The 7,685-nt window shown below is 46.9% G+C and overlaps 1 long non-coding RNA gene across 1 annotated transcript; it reads left to right on the forward strand.

Moving 5' to 3' along the window:
• Positions 1-496: 496 nt before the first annotated feature.
• LOC121075354 lies at positions 497-7,685 on the forward strand. The gene is made up of 2 exons (XR_005822922.1): positions 497-710; positions 796-7,685. It is a non-coding gene; the product is annotated as an uncharacterized LOC121075354 (long non-coding RNA).

Here is a 7,685-nt window from a genome sequence, read left to right on the forward strand (position 1 = left end):
GGACAACTTCATGAATAGTTGTTAACTGCAAGAGCTGCATCAGAAGTAAGGGGCTGATGCAGAAGTGACTTTTAACAGCAAAATTCTGCCTGAACCCTGGGCTTTGTGAAGTGCTATTGATGGCAGGAAGAAATTTTACCTGTCTCGTTCCCACCTGTAGTACCCTGGAGGCCTGGTGGCTGTGCTGGAAGTGAGACTTTGCCTTCTCCTCCAATTCCAAGTGCATTGGGCTTTCAGAGAAAAGCCCAAGTTCACCTTCTCTATATTTACTGTCTGGACAAGCTAAAGAAGGAGCTAAGATCATGACCTACAGTTACATCAGCTTATTCAGCTTCAGCAGCCAGAGCACGTGGCTATTAGTAATCTAGTGAAAAATGTAACAACACTTGCTTAAAAATAAACAGCCCACTCAAAAAAGGAAGTTACAATAAATAAACTGCATGAGACGCACCAATAAAAAAGTTTATGGCTGGAGTCATAATTGGCTTTGGAAATAAATTTCTCTAAAACTTATTGAATATTTTCCTCCCTACATCTTGCCATTGAAATTACCCCACCTGGAAGAAAGTAATGCTGTCTGGCTGGTGTGCCATGGAAGGAGACATCACTGTACTTAGACTCACCCCAGCGCTTCTGCCCACACAACTTCCTTTCTCGAAGTCACGCTGTAGAGAGAAAATTTTTTCCTTCCACTTGCTCAGCAGAGCATGGTGAGCTCATAAGGAGGAGACTTGAACTTTCAGATGTTGAACTCGGCCGAGATCTGATTTCCCTCTTTATTTATGTTTTCTTTAGCAGCTTCCATGAACTGAGGCACACCGTTAAACTAATCTTCACCAGCTTTCACTCATTGTCTGGAAAAGTTGCTGTGAGCGGCTCTGATCGGCCTGTGAGTAATTCCACAGAATTACGACCATCCCAGCTAATCGGGACTGGCCAGATGAGACTGAGACAGCCAAAAGCAGAGGGTGGGAGGTTTGATCATTTTGTACAACAGCTCAAAAACCAATTTCTTAAAAAGTGCTCTAAAATAAAGTGATAAAAGCGGGCAAACTCCCAGCCTGCTTTACATCACCAAATCCCAGTCAAACGAGAGGACCCAAATAAAACTGCCTCCCTCTGGGAGGGAAGAGCCCAGAGCCTCTGCAGAGGGAGCCCAACACAAGTGTGGCGAGTGCCAATCTGCAGAGGCTCTGTCCTGACAGCTCGGTGCAACTCGAGAGAGATGCTTTTCACTGCTGCATCCCACCACATCTTGCAGAGATATTACCCTCCCACACGTGTTGATATTGTTCTCCAGAAGGCGTGTGTTTTTTATTGTGCTGGTAGAGTTAGATGAAACTAATGAGTCAATGGCCTCACATTTTTAAACAGATGGTTGAGATATCACTTCTGATTTCAGTCAGCTGCTGTGCTTTGCTGCCTCTGTGTTTTGGACTGGGTGTTTGGGACTACACCTGTAGGGAAGAGAGGCTTAAAGTGACTTTAGATCCAGGCCGGTGCCTTGCTGCAGGAAGCCTTCCACCGGCTTTCATCAGCTGGTTTTTGGTAGGAGCTTTCTGTACGAGGCCTTTAGAGGAGAGTGGTGGAAGGGAGGTAACTGGCAATGTCCCTTCAAATGACTTCTTGAAAAAGAATAAAATTGTGCCCCAAGAATGACTGGGGCATCCTACCCAGCCCCACACCCAGAGGGAGAGCTGCTGACAGTGATGTCAACCAGATTTCAAGAGTGTCGGAGAAGCAGTGATCTGTCCTTTTGGAGAGATGCTGGTGTTAGGTTTCATTGTGGATCTTCACCCTCTCTCAGACTGTAATGTTCTTACTCATCTTGAGTAGTACCTCTCTGTGGAAACAGTCCCGCTGGTTTCAGTAGGACTACTCATGGCAGACACTAAAATTCAACATGAGTAAAAAGCTATACGTGTGTGATGGAGCATATGAAGTTGTTCGGAGTCCTGTGGTGTGCAGGTCCATGGGCCATGCTAGGATACATGCATGCTTGTGTAAAATTCTACGCAAATGTCCTCAAGGTTGTGTTGAAATTTCTGCAGAGCTAAAAATGAAGACATTTTAGTAATTGAAGTTGGAAAGATTTATTTTCTTCCTCTGTTTTTAAGTAATTTCCTTCCTGCTGTTGTCTGGGTTGTGCTGGCTGAGCTTAAAAAGTTAGGAGCGGAAGCAACTACGTATGCAAAAAAGAGACCTCATGGTATCTGAGTTCATGCTAGGAAGTAACTATATTCGTAAGTGAGCTCTAAGCATGGCAAGCAGCACCTTGGTAACACGGAGTTGGCTTTATGCTGGTCTGATGTCACAGATCCGACGTAGACTTTGCAACGATGCTTTGATGACATAGGGTAAAGCTCATCTCAGCCTTAGCTGTTCTGCAAATTCGGTATTGAGACAAAAGGGGTCCTGTCGTTTGTGTAGCTGGTGACAAAGACTGGAGCTGCTGTTCCATGACAGCACTAGGAGCTATCTTCGAGATGGCCAAAGGAAAGGTCCCATTGATAGTGACAGTTGTGCAGATATCTTTAAAGTAACAGGGAAAATAATCAAACAAAAATGCAAAGTTATTAGATGGGAGAAATTAAAGCCAAAGTAGCATCGAGCAAAAGAGATTTACCTGCAGTGCATGAAGACTGGAAAAATTACCAAGCATGTTGGTATAATTAGTTTTGCCCCTTTGGGAATGATTCTAATGAGTATACTTCTGGCTTTCTGGTGTAGTAAAAGGCATTGCAAGAGAGCTGCTTGGCACCGTGGGCCTATTTAGCAGAAAGGCTCATATGCCCCACAGGGCTCCAGGGCAGAGAGGCTGAGCTGATGCCTGTGACAATTCTCAAGTGCAGGCATAAGCCCCCAGCCCAGATTTTGGGCGTCTCCAGCACCCACTTCAAAGGTATTTCAACAAATCCCTCTCTGAGGTGCTCCAGAGAACATGGGAATGGCGAAAGGAAGAACCTTGTTGAGAGAATGGAAAAATCCCATTGCCTGTGTCTTCTCCAAAGGAGTCTGGAGGTGGGAGAGTGCTTTGAGTGGCATTTGCGGAGGCCGCCAGTCCCACGTAATTCGTGTAGGAAGTTTCTCACCATTACATCTGCCGGGACACTTCTTAGTGACCTAATTTTGGTGAGCGAGCAACCATTTGGTAGGACTTTCCTGCCTGACTTTCCGAGTGGTGCTGGGAGCCAGCAGGAACCAGAGCCCATGTTCAGCACCTCCGGGGCTCGCTGGCTGCTGGGGGCACGCGTTTGGTGGCCCTGTGCCTCCTTCCCGGAGCCCTGCTGGTGTACACAAAGGTGACACTTAATGGGCAGAATATGACAGCATTGTTAGAAGAAATAGGACCTTAGGCTACAAAGCAGCCCAATGCAAGCTTCAGATCCCACTATGAGTAACTAGTTGTGGCTTATTGGATTTTAAGAGTTTTGCCAAAACAAAGCAACTTTTTTATACAAGGCACATGATTTTCCTCTGAAAGAATGTTTACAGACTAGAGCTCATTGCCTCATCAGTCAGTGTATCCTTGATATTTTCATTTATGTGGTTTCTTATTCAACACGTGTTTGAATCAGATGACTTCCATCCCTTTATCTGAATTTATCTACTGGGAGCACTTTTAAGAGTGAAATGTCAGTCAGGTGCGTGCCAGACATGCAATAAACACTTTTTTTTCCCTTTTTTTTTTTTTTTTTTTTTTTTTTTTTTCCCTCTGCTCCCCATCTCAGTTCTCTGGAATTCCCCTCTGCTGTTTTCTCATTCTTAATGTCCCTTTTCCACCAGAGAGCAGGTCCAGAGCTTTCTCTGACCAAGGAACATACGCAGTGAGGTCCTAGGACCAGCTCCACGCTTAGCATCTTTGATCCATTTACGGCACACCAGGGCGCCCTTTTGTTTCCCTGATGAGAGCCGTTCAAAACTCCTCATATTTCTTCAGCTGGTCTGCTCTGGTTTTGCACTGGAGCGCTCCCATCAAGCCTTCGACAGGTCTAAGAGCTGAGAGCAGCTAGTAGTGCTGCTGGGCTGAGTGTTGTTCAGGGAGGATTTTCATTCAGCGTTAATTAAGTAGCAAAGGAAGGGAAAATCAGATAGGTGAGGAGCCTGGGTGGTGAGCCGTGGGAGGGCAGAGAGCACGGTACCTCCCGCATGGCGAGCTCTCCTCCTGCCTTTCCGTACCTTCTGGCACCTGATCTGGATTCCTCTTGTTTCTGCTCTCTTGTGCTGCAGCTGTCTGGGGACCTGAGGAAGTGGCAACACTGGAAGGGGAGCAGAATGCCATTACTTGTGGTGAATTGTGTCTTAGTGCTGAGTGTGGACTGTAAATATCTGCACTGGCGTGGTATTAATGTGCTTCTCTATTCACCATAATAATGCAATCTGCTAGAAATCCAGGCCAGAATTTGGATAAAAGAAGTTCTCTGTTTGTTTTTCCCACACTTAAAATAATATATCTGAGTATCGTTAATACCAGGATGGATGTGCAAGAATGATGATAAGGGGTAGGCATGGGGGTGGTGTGATGCTGGGCAGAGGCAGCTTGATGTTTGGCGGTTTAAGGCATGCAACTTGCGATGGTTGGAAATCCCACTGAAATATCAGATCTAAACTAGATGAGCTTGCATATTCGCCCCTTAGCTACATGTGGAACACTTTTCTGGCTGTTCTGTGCACTGACATCACAGACCATCATAGCTGCTGGCATCGGTGCCTGTCACACGGATTGCATGAGCACAGGGCAACGACTTCAGGCTCCCGATCAGAAAATTGAGTGTAAAGAGGAAATGTGATTTTGTCGTCTCCTGAGTGCTTTAAAAAAAGACAAGGCAGACACTCAAGAACAAAACTATGTCTTAATGAGGCCTACAAGATCTTTCCAGCATTAACACACTGCAATGAGCTCAGACGGCATCTCCCCGGAGTGCTGATGTGGGTTTCAAATGCATGCGAGTCAGCAGAGGCAAAGTCCTCCTGCTGCAACCCACGGCAAAACCCTCTCCACTTGCCAAGGCGGTCGATGGCCATGGTGGCTGCCGGGCAGGAAAGTGCTTAATGCATGCTCCGCCACGCAGCTGAAGCCCGGAGGCATGCAGCACACCGGTAAAGATCGGTGGGGTATGGCTGAGCCCTCTTTGCCTTTGGATGTGCTGCCGAATTGCACTGACGGTGCCCGAGTGGGACGAGAGCCCCGTTCGCCGGGCTCCGCAGTGCTAACGGGGCACACAACTTCCCAATAATTACGAGGTGCTGTGACTGCACATTTACATTTGCTGATGATGCCGCTGTCTTTCAGAAGAAGGTGTAGAGGGTTTTGCGTGACTTTCAGCTGGAACACAATGTCACCAACACTCCCCCTCCCAGGCTGGTGGTGCAGCTCTGCTTGCTGGCAGCTCTTTATTAATAGACTTGCTAACATCAAGGAAAGCTTTCTGAACACTTAGGATACAGGGAGGTGACAGAGACTGCACCTTTTGCTGCTTCGGCTAATAGCATGCAGAAATTATAAATAATGCGTTTTTATGTTCTGAGACAGCCGAGGGCCCTCCTCCTTGGCCTTTTGAGGTGGCATCCCGCAGTCCTGACACCTTCGGAGACGCTACTGGGGATGCTGCTGGGCACTGCTCAGGGAGCTCAGCCACCCTCTGGCTGTACCTCAGTAAGGCACAGGGCACCACAGTGGCCTGAGGCAGCCCCTTTTGCATTTGCAATGAATGAGGAACGTGGCACCTGGTTAGTAACCCTGTTACGTGGGGAGGAAGATGGTTTTCCATGGAGGGACAGCGAGGCCTTACGATCATCTGACATGAATGGGGCAGGACTGTGCCCTTTATAAGGAGCGAGACTTGGGCTCCTCAGCTCAGGTAGCACCTTCTTCAGGCTTTCTGTGCAGCTCAGTCTCTGCTCCCACAGTACCTACAGCCCCAAGTACATCCCCGCTTCCAGTAAACCCCAGCCGCTGTCAGGGAAAATGAAATGAGGCGGGCTTTATCAGCTCCAGATGGATCAGCCAGCTACAGAAACAGCTCTCGCATCATTAGGATCGGGTATAACTGATGCAGGAACTCCTGCTGGCACGTTTCTGAACATCTCTGTAGGATACGGCATGCAGCCTCCAGGCCTTGATGGAAATGTAAAAGACTTACGGAGATGTGGCAACGACCACGGCTGAACTGATCGGTTGTGAGGCAAGTACTGGGCTTCTTGGTACTCTTGTGTAGCTCCGGGCCAAGGGAGCGGCAGCTGCACTGCCCCGCTCAGATCTGTGGGCAGACGGGGCTCCAAGCCACAGGCAGCAGTCCCTTTCTGTCGGGGACAGCCCAGGTGAGCGAGGGCCGGCAGCTGAGCCAGGCCCCTCTGCACTGACGCCTTCCCGGTAGACTTAGTAGGCTGCTGAGCAAGGGCTTTTTCTGTGTTGCAAGTAACTTTGTGTTAAGGCCTGCTGTGCTATGACATTTTTAAGGAAATCACTAGAGGGTATTTTCTCCAGTCTCCCACAACAGCACAGAGTGTGCTTTTTATTCCATTTTGCCATAGTAATGGCATTAACTTCTGGGAAAGCAGACGGCAGGAGCTCCAGGTCTGGCTTTCTTATTGACAAGCTCCTTGGAGAGAAGACAACTCACTTTAGCCATCTCCACAAAAGCTGCTGTGCCAAATAATTGGGGCCATCTGAAGCAGCCTGAATACCCAGTTCCCTTGCAGCACATCATCTAGCAGGGTGGGGAAGGTTGAGCCATGTGTCTGTTCCTGTACTCTGTTTTGTTCCTGTATTTTGTTTTGTTGTTTAACAAAGCCTCTTGCCTTTAAGGAAAAAATCCCTCTGGCAAATGACCCATTTCAGGTAGATGGAGGCAATGACACAGCCTTGCATTGCCTCTTGTCAGATCAAATGGCAACCCGCTGAGAGAAAAGAGGGGGAAAAAAGTATTAAATCCCCGACGGGGTTTCTGAAGTAGACGCACATTATGAGTAACGCACTTAGTGATCACTCGAGAAGGGTTTGGGGAATCTTTTCTTTTCGTACCGGTGGTTTTGATCTCGGCTCTAAGTGGTTTGGGCCCTTTATGGTACCAATTATCTCCTTATAGTTTGGAGTTAAAATACCAGGCTGCTTTGCTATCTGAGGGCATCCATTTTGCACATTCAAAAGTGTGAAAGGTAACCCAAAGATTCAGCAAATTGGCCCTTATCCTTTAATTCGTCTGCTTTAAAAAGCCCACAAGCCTCAGCAGGCTTTATGTACTGAAGACTTTTTTTTTTTTTCCTTAGGATTTCTGCTTCTCTCACAGCTTAGTTTTTGTTTGAAGACAAACTCTTTAGGTGACAAGACAGAAAAGGATTGTGACAGACAGACAGAAGATAAAAAAAATCAAAGGGATTCTGAGTTCAGGTGTGGGAATGAATATCCCAGGACATATTGGGAGGGTTTGTGTTTTATGGGGTGTGTGTAAAGGCCTCATGTAAATCGGAAATATTAGGATCTTGGTATTTGAGCTTGTTGGGAATACTAACTGCAAATGTTCATATTCTAATGTATAATGTTGAACTCTTAAAAAATAAAAAATAAAATAAAAGTTACGTTCTCCAAACAGCTCTTGTAATGAAATCCCTCTCAAAAGACAGATGAAGCATGGGAAGCATTCATGGCACTGTATCAAAATAGAAAGCTGTAGAAAGTTCTCACT

Source organism: Cygnus olor, chromosome 10 (genome assembly GCF_009769625.2).
Source record: "Cygnus olor isolate bCygOlo1 chromosome 10, bCygOlo1.pri.v2, whole genome shotgun sequence".
In the NCBI taxonomy this organism is placed as follows: domain Eukaryota; kingdom Metazoa; phylum Chordata; class Aves; order Anseriformes; family Anatidae; genus Cygnus; species Cygnus olor.